This window comes from Bufo bufo, chromosome 3 (assembly GCF_905171765.1).
Source record: "Bufo bufo chromosome 3, aBufBuf1.1, whole genome shotgun sequence".
Classification (NCBI taxonomy): Eukaryota; Metazoa; Chordata; class Amphibia; order Anura; family Bufonidae; genus Bufo; species Bufo bufo.
This window is the reverse complement of record NC_053391.1, coordinates 45,621,027-45,634,630: the sequence shown is the minus strand read 5'-3', so window position 1 is coordinate 45,634,630 and position 13,604 is coordinate 45,621,027.

The following is a 13,604-nucleotide window of genomic DNA, read 5'->3' as shown; positions in this document are numbered from 1 at the left end:
GAACAGAGCCACATTCACGCTTTTATTAATCGTAGTGCCACAGAACTTAGAGGCTATCATGAACATGTCTGACCAGATTTTTAATATCAAAGGGCACTCCCAAAGGATATGTAGCAATGTGCCCGAGCGGCCGCATCCACGCCAACCGAGATGAGACGTGCCAGGGTAGATTTTGCTCAGTCTGTCAGGGGTATAGTACCATCTCAGACATGACTTAACAGCTGCCTCATATAAAGTTGTGCTACGAAAAGTTTTGGAGATAAATCTGAATGTTTCCATCCAGTCTGACTCAGGTATAGTTATTTTTAGTTCTCTATCCCACGCTAAAAGTGGTGTAGATTTGGAGAAGGTGGATTTCAACCCTAAAGCTTGATACAACGATCCAATCCCCTCTTTACGGTTGGGGCGTGTTGGTCGGGCCCATACCTCAAAAATCCCTCTATGTGCAATCACTTGGAAAGGTGATTTTTATTGTAGGAGGTGCCTAACCTGCAAGAATTTGAAAAAATCTCCCCTGGGTATTATAAATTCCTCCTGGAGCTCACTAAAGGATTTTAAGGATCCATTATTGTAAAGCTGTCCAAAAGTGCTTATACCTAAAGGGCCCCATGACGATAAGTCTAACCCAGGAATATGTAGTTCCCCTAATTGCAAAGGAGCCAATTCCAACAGTGAGAATGGAGTTGGGGTACAGTTTTTATGAAATAGACACCAATGATACAGTGAGGTTTTCAACATAAGAGGTAAAGGCAAAATCTTAGATTTGGAGACGCTTAAGCTATCAATCAGAAGGGCCTTGAGATGGCCATTTGGGGCTGACGCAGATTCTATTTGTACCCATGGAGTTTGAATATCCAGTGTCCACCATTTCTTCAGCACCTGGATCTGAGTGGCCAGGAAATAATCCCCAAGACTAGGAAGGTTAAGACCTCCATTAATCTTACTTTTTGTGAGAATACTAGCAGCAATTCTGGGCTTACATCCAGACCACACAAAGCCGCTGAGCAGGCCCTGTGCCTTCTTGAAAAAGAAATTGGGAACTTTAATGGGGATCATTCTGAAGATAAACAGAAGCTTTGGCAAAACAAACATTTGGAAGGTCGCAATGCGTCCAACCCAGGATATTTCATACTTGCTATATGAGGCTAAGTCTTGTTTCATCATCTCCAGCAGTGGAAGATAGTTAGCCCTGAACAGATTAGGAAGGGACGGGGGAAGATTTATGCCCAGGTATTTAATACTATCCTGTCTCCAGTCGAACGGAAAGGCGATCTTTAGGGATTCTACCAGGTTGCTTACCATATTTAAAGGGAGAATCTGGGATTTGGATTCATTGACTTTATAGTATGATAGTCGACCATATTCTTTAATAATAGAAAGTGCTACCGGGAGGGCAATTTGAGGCGCTGAAAGTGTCAGGAGCACATCATCTGCATACATAGAGATGCAGTGCTTGCACCCCCAATCTGGATTCCAGGAATATCTGGGCTGAGTCTAATGGCCTGCGCCAGAGGCTCCATCGCCAAGATGAATATCAAGGGAGAAAGAGGGCACCCTTGACGTGTGCCATTAGTCAAGGGAAATGACCCAGACAATGCCCCGTTAATGAATACTTTGGCTGAGGGATTGGAATAAAGGGCTCTCACTGCCTCTATGAACGCCTCCCCCATTCCCATTGTCTTCAGCACAGAGAAGGCGAATGACCAGTTCAATCGGTCAAACGCCTTCTCTGCGTCCAGGGCCACTAGTAACGCACTAGTCCCTTTCCGATTAATAATATCTATGATGTTTAGAATCCTACGGGAGTTATCAGTAATCTGCCTACCCTTGACAAATCCTGTCTGATCAGCAGAAGTAAGAAGTGGTATAATATCTGATAATCTAGTTGCTAAAATCTTAGCATAAATCTTCAAGTCTGTGTTTAACAGGGATATAGGTCTAAAATTCTGGGGTCTATCTGGCGTTTTACCTGGTTTTGGCAGTGCTACAATAGTAGCAGATAGCATCTCGGCTGGCAGTGAACCCTCTGTAAAAGCTTTATTATAGACTGGCAAAAGGTGGGGAATAAGCTGGTCCTGAAAGGTATTATAATAAATATTGGTAAGACCATCTGGGCCAGGGGACTTATGAGGATGAAGTGAGGATACAGCTTTAGCTATCTCAGAGGTACTGATAGGTTTGGACAGTATACTCCTTTGATGGTCGTTTAAGGTTAGGAGGTTTAATTTATCCAGGTAAGAGCTAATCTCAAGGGGCGGTATGGATTCTATCTCAGGGGAATCTTTTAAATTATATAATGCCGAATAATATTCTACAAATTTATCTGCCATAGCCTTAGGGTCATAAATCTTATGCCCATTCGTCGGGTGAACCAGGTGAGGGATTCTGGCTTTGGCGGCTCTCATTTTTAGGCGGCGGGCTAATAGTTTCCCTGCTTTGTTATCCTGTGAGTAGTAGCGGGCCTTGGAGGCTCTCAGGTTTTTTTCATATGTAAAGAGAAGACATTCCCTAAGTTGCGTTCTCAAGGCATGTATTTGGGCCACCCTTTCAGTAGAAAAGGAGGATTTATTTAGGGATTCTAGGGAAGTAAGTTGGGAAAGTATGGCATTTAGTTTCTGTTCTCTTAGTTTTTTCGCCTGGTGACCCAGTTTGATGAAAATGCCTCTAATGTAGGCCTTGTGAGCATTCCATAGGCTACATGGATTGGAGACGGAGCCCACATTCAACTCAAAATAGTTAGTTAGTGCGCTATTAATTTCTGCCTTATATCCTGGGTTGGAGATAATGTACGGGCTACATCGCCAGAGGGTATCTCGTACGTTGTATGTTTCTTGAATAGACAAGGAGACGGCAGCATGGTCAGACCATTTTATAACTTCCACCGTGGATTGCGTGGCTAGCTGTAGAAGTGATCTACTGACCAAAAAAAGGTCAATGCGGGAGTACGAATTGTGCACGGGTGAAAAAAAGGAGTAATCCTTTTCAGACGCGTGTTGAATTCTCCATATGTCGTACAGCTCTTCACGTCTCAAAAGAGGGTTCAGAGTGGGATAAGAACTCCTATTTTTGGCCGAGGAATCCATCTCAGCGTCGGGCACTAGATTGAAGTCTCCGCAAATCACCAAATGACCTTGACGCAGTTTCTCTGCTTTTGCTAGTACCTTATTAAGGAAGTGTAGCTGATGCCTATTTGGAGCATAAACTGCCACTATAGTATACACTATATTGTTCAGACTGCATGTTAGGATTTTGAATCTGCCGTTTTTGTCTATGAACGTACTACTTATTGAAAAGGCAATAGTATTCTTAAAGGCCAGAATGACTCCCCTTTGCTTTTTACGGTAATGAGACTGCACGACATATGGGAATAAATGATGTTTGATCCTATGCGCATCTTTGTTTACTATATGAGACTCCTGTATGCACAAAATATCTGCATTGAGGTTGAGAGCCTCTGACCACATATAGGACCTTTTTTGGGGGCTATTTAGCCCTTTTGCGTTCAGAGAGACTAGTTTAAGAACCATGGGAGATAGTCAAAAGGCTAAGGACACACGCTGTTATCATTTTGGGTACAATAAAAGGCCCACTTCCAGCTCCCTCTCCACCCCACCCTTCAACGTTGTCTGGTATATGACTATATAGGCAATTGACAAACAAAAAAGAACAAACAAATAACATAAAAAGAAAAAGAAAAATGAGGACAGACATCATTCAAACCGGAGTGAGTATTCACCTTCAGAGGTGTATATCCGGTTTTTAGGACTACAAGGGGAACAAGTCCTGTTTGATGCCAAGCACTGGAGTGCACTCCTGTGCACAAATTAATGCAGATAACTTTAATGCTTGGTGCCCCTCTTAGCACCGACAGTGCGCCATTCTGCATTCAAATGACGTGGAGGCAATGAGAAGAGTTCATCTTCTGGGGGTAAGGGAAAGTTCCATGAGCTCAATAGGCGACGGCCCTCTTCCACAGATGCGATGCTGTGTTGCTTGCCATTGTGGGTGAGCAGAAGCTTCACAGGGAACCCCCATTTATAAGCGATACTATGCTCCCTAAAAACGGTGGTGATAGGAGCTAATAGGCGCCTTTGCCGCAGTGTGGCTGCAGATAGATCAGCATACAATTTCACAGACAGTTGTCGGGCCGCCATTAGTACAGCCTCCTTCGTGCGAAAGAAATGTATGCGAGCCAGAGTGTCTCTGGGAGTGTTCTCCGGTAGGTGCCGGGGTCTAGGGATCCGGTGTGCTCTATCTATGATGAAGTCTTGATCCGCACATGAGGGCAGAAGCTTTTTCATCAGGGACTTTAGATAGTCCGTCAGCTCAGAGGGACTAATGTCCTCAGGTATGCCCCGAAATTTTATATTGTTACGCCTAGAGCGATCCTCTAGGTCATTTAACTTGGCTTGGCTGCGGTCTATGTCTGCTTGCATTGCTTCCTGATTGTCTATTAGCTGGTTATGCGAGGTCGCAAACTCCCCCATTTTGACTTCCACATGTGCCACTCTCGACTCCAGGCCCGCGACAGACGATTTTAGCGGGGTAACCAGGGAGGAGAAATCAGAGTGAAGAGCTGCGCTAAAAGCGATCAGCATCTCTTTCAAGAGGTTACCCGACGCAGGCCGATCAGAGGTAGGTAGCCTGTGCAGGATGTCGGTTACAGAGTGGGCTTCTGGGCCCTCCGCGCTCACCTCCACAACTGCCGCTGGATGGAGTTTAGGCCTCAGCTGCTCCGGACTTCCCGCGTCTGAACAGAGTGGCGGCTGTGCTTGTGCAGCCCCGGAGAGGGGCGATGAGCCGGCGGAGCTGTCCATCGATGTGGTCCGATGCTCAGGTAAGAGTGGGCTGGAACTGCTCCTCGTCGGCTGCGGTGATCCTCGCCGGCAGGTTGGAGAAGATGAGGGTTCTTTTTCAGCCTCACGAGGCAAAGATGGCGGAGCCGTTGGACCCTGCTGAGAAGCGTCCGCATCCTTTTCAAAGTAGAAATCTAACTTGCCTTGCTTGGCAGGCGCTCTCTTGCCCCTGGGCATCTTGCGATGTGCTCAGGCACTTTAAGATGTGTGGCACCGGGCACTTTAGAGGGTATACCTTGCTAAACTAGTCGCTTTGTGCAGGAGCAGCAAGTTCAAGCGGCCATCTCGCTCGGCTGCCAAACCACGCCCTTAGATATACATTTTTAATAAATGAGATTTTATAAAATACATGTATTCCTGTGTTCCACATAACTCCAGATGAGAGTGTGCCTGTCACATCTATATCTTTCTCTGTATTCATCCCCATACGGTTCTGGGTGTACCGGTGACACACCACCTCTGTCCACAGTATCTAACTGGTGAGCCACTGTCATTTTATTATTCATTTTTTTATACGTCCAAAACCATGAGAAGAACTGGCAGATTCAAATCTTCTATTTTGGTCAGCTCGGAAATTGTGAATGCCACTGATACTGTAGACACAGGCTCAAAACGTACAGACTTACACCATGCTCAGCTGTCACTAGCTCGGTGTGACTATCTCCCATATGGCAGTTTTTCTCTACAAGGCTGGCACAAAAAAGCACGGCCGTGTGGAAGATCTGCAGGATCAAAATAAGCCGCGGGTGTTCAAACAGCCATAAAAAAAATGGGTACCAGAGCTCTACTGCAGCACATGAGGCTGCATCACCTTTGGGAAAATAGAACACAGCTACTTACTGCTTTGTAATGCTGTGCTGCTACTGCTGGCGCTATTATTGCTGCCACTGTTACCCCTACACCTGGCGCTGCCTTACCCTTTCCACATCCACACTGTACAGCTGCTGTTCTCAAATGAAAGTGAGTTTTTTTTCCAGGATTGTTCAACTTCTGAATAAGATTCTTCTGTCAAATAAAACGTGTATGCATATATATATTGTGAGACAGTGACAGGTCTCACTCAGGTTAGAGGCAAGGAAGGGGTGGATAGTGCGGTCCACACCCCTGTTCCACCACAGGTGAGAGAAGCTGGAGGTAATCAGACTGGCATAAGGCACCTCCCAGAGTGTCAGCAAGGGGGGAGTGTGTTACCTGTGGACAGAGGCCTGGAGGCTCTGTCTGTGTGGTCCAAGCCAGGAGGGCTGAGAGACCACTATTCCCCAGGTGTGCTGAGACGCTGGGACTGGAGGCAGTGGACGTACTGTGCTCTGTACAGCCAGGAGGGCTGAGAGACCACTATTCCCCATGTGTGCTGAGACACTGGACTGGAGGCAGTGGACGTACTGTGCTCTGTACAGCCAGGAGGGCTGAGAGACCACTATTCCCCATGTGTGCTGAGACACTGGACTGGAGGCAGTGGACGTACTGTGCTCTGTACAGCCAGGAGGGCTGAGAGACCACTATTCCCCATGTGTGCTGAGACACTGGACTGGAGGCAGTGGACGTACTGTGCTCTGTACAGCCAGGAGGCTGTGGGACATTGGCTGAGAAAGCCGCTTGTGTTCACAGGGTGTGAACAAGGACTTAGGTGAGTCAGGAAACTCTGTGTTAGTTAGAGCCTAGCCGGGCAAGTGTTTGTTATTTTATGTGGATGTCACAGGTGTTAGGTGAAGCTGCGACTTCATAATAACCTGTATTGGTTGGAGTGTGCACAATAAATGCACGGTTTGGACCTGAAACCTGGTGTCTGGCAAAGATATTTGTGTGAATGACCCCCCGGAGAAGAGCTAACCCCCCACAATTGGTGTCGGATGCGGGCAGGTGTCCCTGCTGATAAGTAAAAGTGCTGGAAGTTTGCAGAGCAGAGACTGCTGGTGTTAAACTGGACATTTTTTTTTTCTGTGGTGCAAACAGTGCAGGATTTAAAGGGCCAGAAGCCCAGTACAAGAGACTGAGCAGTGGAAATGGCTGCAAAATGGTATAGCCCGTGGGAGAAATCCTGCGAGTTAGTGATCGGCGGAATCCCGCTGGGGGTCAGTCTAGACTCCCGCCAGCAAGTGTCTCGGGTCCTGCCTGAAATTCTGGACTTTGTAACAAGGGGGCCAGAGACAAAAACTACGGTGTCACTGACCTTTGTGACAGACTATGGCTCTGTGCAATGGGAGCTGTTAAAATGTGAGACACTGGAAGTGGAATTTGTACTGGGCAAGGACTTTCCATTGTTTGGGCAGTTGTGGAGCGGAATTCCTGATAAAAGGCAAAGATATGCCGTTGCCAAGGGCAACCGTCGGGAAGACAAAGAGGTGGAGAGCGGCGCGGTTCTCAGGAGTGCATATCTTCCCTGCGACTGTGTCCGGAGTCCTAGAGAGGAAGTGCGGAGGTGCAGTAAAACTGTTGCTAGGAGCAACCACAACCTTGATGAGTCTGCGGGAGAGACTGGCACTGCTTTACCAGAATGGTTGATTACAAAGGGTAAGACTGTTCCTGTTATTAACTATGTAGCAGACCCAGTGACAGTGAGCCGGTGGCAGGGGATGCCTGCTGGGCCGGTAGGTAATAAGTCTGTGTCTGGACAGGCGGATCAGCCTGCTGTGATCGCTCCCTCGCAGAAATCTACAGGGGAGAAGGTTTCTGTGTTACCTCAGTTGCCCATGACCAAAGCTAGTTTTGGGATGACAAGGATCCGGGATCCCATGCTAGCCCGGGTAAGAGAGCACAATATTGAAACCTGAGACTGGTAAAATATTAAAGGTGCTGGACAGTCGTGCGGATAAGGACTATCCGCTGATTTTCACTGAGCGGGAGACTCCAATGAGAACAGAGACTGATGAATTTGATGTTACAGATCCGCTCATGCATGAGGGAGTGTTGGGCCGTGATATCGGTTTGTTGCTGTGGGGTAAGGTAGACACTTCTGCAGATAGTGACAAAACTCCTGCAGAACCTGTACCTGTCCCTTTAAGTGAAGGTCTAAGGGAGCTGCACTTTGACCTGCATGGGGAAAGAATATTGACCATTGGAAACAATGGTGCTGGTCAAGTGCAAAGTGATGGTGACAAAAGTGCGGAAATGCATAAGGAAAATATTATGTCATATGAAATATGTGGTGACAGTGATAACTTTTCCGTTGCAGGTTGGTGGTAAAAATGTAAATGATGATGAAACTTTATTTTCTGCATCTGCTATGTTTCATGAAGCGCGATATGACGTAATCAAAAGGTTTGAAGACATGCCTATAAGTAGTGTGGAGCAAAGCCCAGCTCCAGCTCGGTGTTTGAAGGTGCAGGAAAATATGATCGGGCTAGAGGGTGTACCGCACGTACCAGAGGTGGAAATGCAGTCTCCACAATGTTGGTTGGTTACTAAGGAAGTGTCCCAGGTGGGGATTAGCTCATCGGTGCCCCTAGAGGTCAAAATTAATAATGACACGAGCGGTAGGGGTGACGTATGTGCTGTGACCGGTAGCAACCCAGAGAGTGAAGCTACCATGTCAAGGTCATGTGAAACAAAGGTGGTTACTAGTAGCGACCAGGCAGTTCTATCTGACGAGATGGGAATTAAGTCGGGTGACATCAGCCTAGGGTCTGAAGCCCATGTCCAGACAGTTGTAGATGACCTGACACGACAGTACAACTGCAAACAGGAGGATGATCTCTCTCTCTCCTCACGCTCCCTAGAAACGTTAGAGACGGGACTAGCTGTCTTCACAGAGCAACTGAAGAAAATTTCAGAAAGGGCAAAGAAAGAGAATGGTGATACTCCTACATCTGCTGCAGCAGAGCCGAGCAAGGAGCAGCTGGAACCCGAGGCCCAAAAGCGGGGCACTTCCCACAAGCTTGTGCAAAAAGCTGAAAAGAAACTGCTGGAAAACATGGAGTTGGTGGTTCACCGCCTGGAGAAACAGGGTGTGACATACAAAAAGGTGGAGAAAACCAAGAACAAACTTCAGCGAGGATTGGATGATCTGATGGTGGACCTGGACCACCAGAAGCAAGTTATGTCTAATCCAGCGAAGAAACAGGAGAAGTGTGACTGGCTCCTAGCTGAAGAGAAATACATCTCGGCTCGATATGGTGAAAAACGTGACCAAACAGAGACTGATGCTTGGGAAAAGGAGACCAAGGCCCTCTCCTTGGCTAAAGCCCTGGAAAAAGCGCTTGAGGAGCATGCTGAATTGGAGAGGCTGAACAAGCAACTCAGAGCAGAGACTGAAAATCTCATGCGCTTAAAAGATGAGTTGGAGAAATCTAAGTGTGCTCTCAAACAGCAGGTGGAAGGTGAGAAACCTGAAGAGGAGAGTTCTCTGGAAGATGTCAAGAAGTCAGAGCCTGTTAAAAATGGGACTGGAGAGGGTGGCACTGTGGTGCTGGCTGTGGCAGAGAAGATGGAAGATGCTTCTGCTAAACCAGATGATGGGGCTGATGTGGATGCCGAACACCACAGACCCGTGGTAGCGTGTAGCCTAGGCCTGGCAGACGTCCCCTCTGCATACAAGGCCTTCCAAATAGCCAGCAGCCTGCTGGGGAAGAAGTACGAGGAGGTGAAGGATCAGTTTTCGGATCCGGGTTATTACAATGGGCTATATCTCCTGACTCCTCCACAAAATGAGAACGGGGTCCTGGGTGAGCCTCTGGAGAAAATGACAGAAGACGAGGAGTCTGCTGAAGACCCTGGTGCCTCCTGCCTCAATGAGAAAGAGGGGGAGGGGTTAACAGGGCAAGTGTATGGTGCCATGTCCGAGAAGGATGAGAAGGCGGTCAAAGAGACTGGAGACTTCAAGAAGACAAAGACTGAAAAAGTTAAGGCCGATATGTTGGTTGACATGAAGTCCCCAGGTTCTACAGAGACCAAAGTTAAGCCAAAGGGAGCCGCGGCCAAAGTGGAAAAAGCCGCTAAAGAAGCAGAGGTCTCTAAAACTGCCATAGTAGCTGGAGTAACTACTGTTGGAAAGAAGGAAGAAGTGACCCAGATGCACGTAAAAGAAGCGAGTACGGGCAAGCATGCTCTGCTGAAGGAGCCCTGCAAAGCAAAGGAGAAAGTGTTGAGATATGACCATGACTCGGAACAGTTCAGGCAAGAGCTGCAGCAGTCCAAGAAAGGACGTGAGGCGCATGTACAGGAGCCAGAGGATCTAAAAAGAGAGAGAAATCAAAATATACGACAGCGCATCATCATCACTCGGGAAAGAGTAAGAAAAGAGTATCTGGCCATGAGATGGGCACATGAGGCTTTTAGGCAGTTTCGGTTAGGCAAGATGTTGGTTTTGGTGATAAACCAAGCTCTGCTGGCATAGGTCTGGCAGAACAAAGGGAAGGTACGTGTCACCGAGGTTCCTGGCCTCGGTGAAATAAGAACCGGTAATTTTCTGTGTCAGCGGCAGCTAGTGCTCGCTGACACTGGGTTACTTAGTGTGGCTGTAAAGCCAATCTGGGCCGGTTCTTATTGGGAGCAGCCAAAGAGCAGGGTGGGTGGCTGTTCCCCACGTCAAGGCCAGGTCGATACCCTCTCACCAGCCTCCCGTGGTTATGCAGGTGTTCACCCTTACGGGCTTGAACAAAGGGGGGGGGATATATGAGACAGTGACAGGTCTCACTCAGGTTAGAGGCAAGGAAGGGGTGGAAAGTGCGGTCCACACCCCTGTTCCACCACAGGTGAGAGAAGCTGGAGGTAATCAGACTGGCATAAGGCACCTCCCAGAGTGTCAGCAAGGGGGGAGTGTGTTACCTGTGGACAGAGGCCTGGAGGCTCTGTCTGTGTGGTCCAAGCCAGGAGGGCTGAGAGACCACTATTCCCCATGTGTGCTGAGGCACTGGACTGGAGGCAGTGGACGTACTGTGCTCTATACAGCCAGGAGGCTGTGGGACATTGGCTGAGAAAGCCGCTTGTGTTCACAGGGTGTGAACAAGGACTTAGGTGAGTCAGGAAACTCTGTGTTAGTTAGAGCCTAGCCGGGCAAGTGTTTATTATTTTATGTGGATGTCACAGGTGTTAGGTGAAGCTGCGACTTCATAATAACCTGTATTGGTTGAAGTGTGCACAATAAATGCACGGTTTGGACCTGAAACCTGGTGTCTGGCAAAGATATTTGTGTGAATGACCCCCCGGAGAAGAGCTAACCCCCCACAAAATATATATATATATATATATATATATATATATATATATATGACAGGCATCTGACCCCATTGACCTTTTCTACCCTGGGCCAGTTTTCGCCCCTCTGCCCAGGCCATTTTTTGAAAATATGACATGTCACTTTATGTGGTAATAGCTTTGGAGCACTTTTATTTATCCAAGCCATTCTGAGATTGTTTTCTCGTGACACATTGTACTTCATATATTTCACCTTTATTTATGAAAAAAATTTAAAATTTACCAAAAATGTTGAAACATTCACAATTTTAAAAATTAAAATTTCTCTGCTTTTAAAACAGAAAGTGATACCTCATAAAATATTTATTCCTTAACATTCCTCATATGTCTACTTTATGTTGGCATCATTTTGTAAATGTCACTAAATTTTTTTTTTAGGACGTTAGAACTTAGAAAGCTTAGAATTTTAATAGCAATTGTTAAAATTTGTAAAAAAAATTCCAAAACCCACTTTTTAAGGACCAGGTCAGTTCTGAAGTCACTTTGTGGTGCTTACATAGAGGAAACCCCCCATAAATGACCCCATTGTAGAAACTACACACCTTAAGTTACTCAAAACTGATTTTACAAACTTTGTTAACCCTCTTTTAAAGGAAAATGGAGATGACATTTCTAAATTTCACTTTTTTGGCAGATTTTCCATTTTAATCTATATTTTCTTTAACACAGCGAGGGTTAACAGCCAAACAAAACTCAATATTTATTACCCAGATTCTGCGGTTTACAGAAACACCCAACATGTGGTCGTAAACTGATGTAAGGGCACACGGCAGGGCGCAGAAGGAAAGGAGCGCCATATGGTTTTTGAAAGGCAGATTTTGCTGGACTGGTTTTTAGATGCCATGTCCCATTTGAAGCCCCCCAGATGCACCTTACAGTAGAAACTCCCAAAAAGTGACCCCATTTTGGAAACTAGGGGATAACGTGCCAGTTTTATTGGTACTATTTTGGGGTGCATATGATTTTTAATTGCTCTATATTATGTTTTTTGTAAGGCAAGTTAACCAATAAAATGTCTGTTTTGGCACTGTTTTTATTTTCTATTTTTTACAACGTTTATCTGACAGGGTAGATCATGTGCTATTTTTATAGAGCAGGTTGTTATGGACGCAATAATATCAAATATATCTGCTTTCTTTGTTTGTTTGTTTCAGTTTTACATAATAAAGCATTTTTTTAAAAAAAAATTATGTATCTGTCTCCATTTTCTGTCTCAGGTAGAGTCTAATTTTTTTTTGCAGGATGAGGTGACAGTTTGATTGGTACATACGCCTTTTTCATCGCTTGGTGTTGCAATTTTTGTGATGTAAAGTGGCTTACAATGGCTTTTTTCGACAGTTTTTATTTTTTTATTTTTTACGGTGTTCACCTGAGGGGTTAGATCATGTGATAATTTTGTATAGCTGGTTGTTACGGACGCGGCGATACCTAATATGTATACTTTTTTTATTTATTTCATTTTAACAGAATAATGGCATATTTGAAACAAAAAAATTATGTTTTAGTGTATGTTCTGAGAGCTATAGTTTTTTTATATTTTTTTTTTTATATTTTCATATGTAGGGGCTCATTTTTGTGGGATGAGGTGACGGTTTTATTGGTACCATTTTGTGGGACATATGCCTTTTTGGTCGCTTGGTGTTGCACTTTTTGTGATGTAAGGTGACAAAAATAACTTTTTTTACACAGTTTTTATTTATTTTTATGGTGTTTATCGGACGGGGTGGATCATGTGATATATTTATAGAGCCGGTCGTTACGGACGCTGCGATACATAATATGTGTGTTTTTCATTTATTTTGTTTTTATAAAATCGGGTGAAAGGGGTGTTTTTTAATTTTTTTACTTGACTTCAACTTTTGGGGGTCTGATTCCCTCTGCAATGCATTACAATACATCTGTGTTGTAATGCATTGCCTGTTAGTGTATTACACAGAGTAATACACTAACAGGTTGCCTAGGAGACGAGCCTGTGGCTGGATCTCCTGGGCACCCGTAGAAGGCAGGTCCCGATGCTGTGCAAGGCATTGGGCAGCCTCTGCACGGATTCGGGCTGCCTTGTCACCCATCGGGTCCCCGCCACAACAGCGCAGGGACCCGATGGGCTCCCTCACCTGCAGCAAACCCCTTCTATGTCGCGGTCAGCGCGGACCGTGGCATAGAAGGGGTTACTCTTACGGCATCGGCTTTGTGACGAGACCAATCTCGCCACATTGCTTTGGAGAAGCCTGGTTGCCCGCCCACTTCCTTTAGACTATGGCCCCATGTTGAAACGCTTGATTTTCGCCTGCAAAGACTATGTGAAAGAATTTGGCTCCATGGCAATTGAACTGTATTTGTGTAGTCTGAGTGCCATTCACCTAATAATTGAATGCACTCAGACCTGAGCTATCAGGGGATATGTTAAATGTCTGTGTTTACTGTAATGGTTGTGACATTGTATATTTGAATAGTGATTTCTGTTCTGTTGTCCCCACGTGTACAATGGCAATGTCCCTTTTGTCCTGAGAGATAATTGAATTACTCCTTGATTGTCTCCAGGGCAGAGAGGAGGAA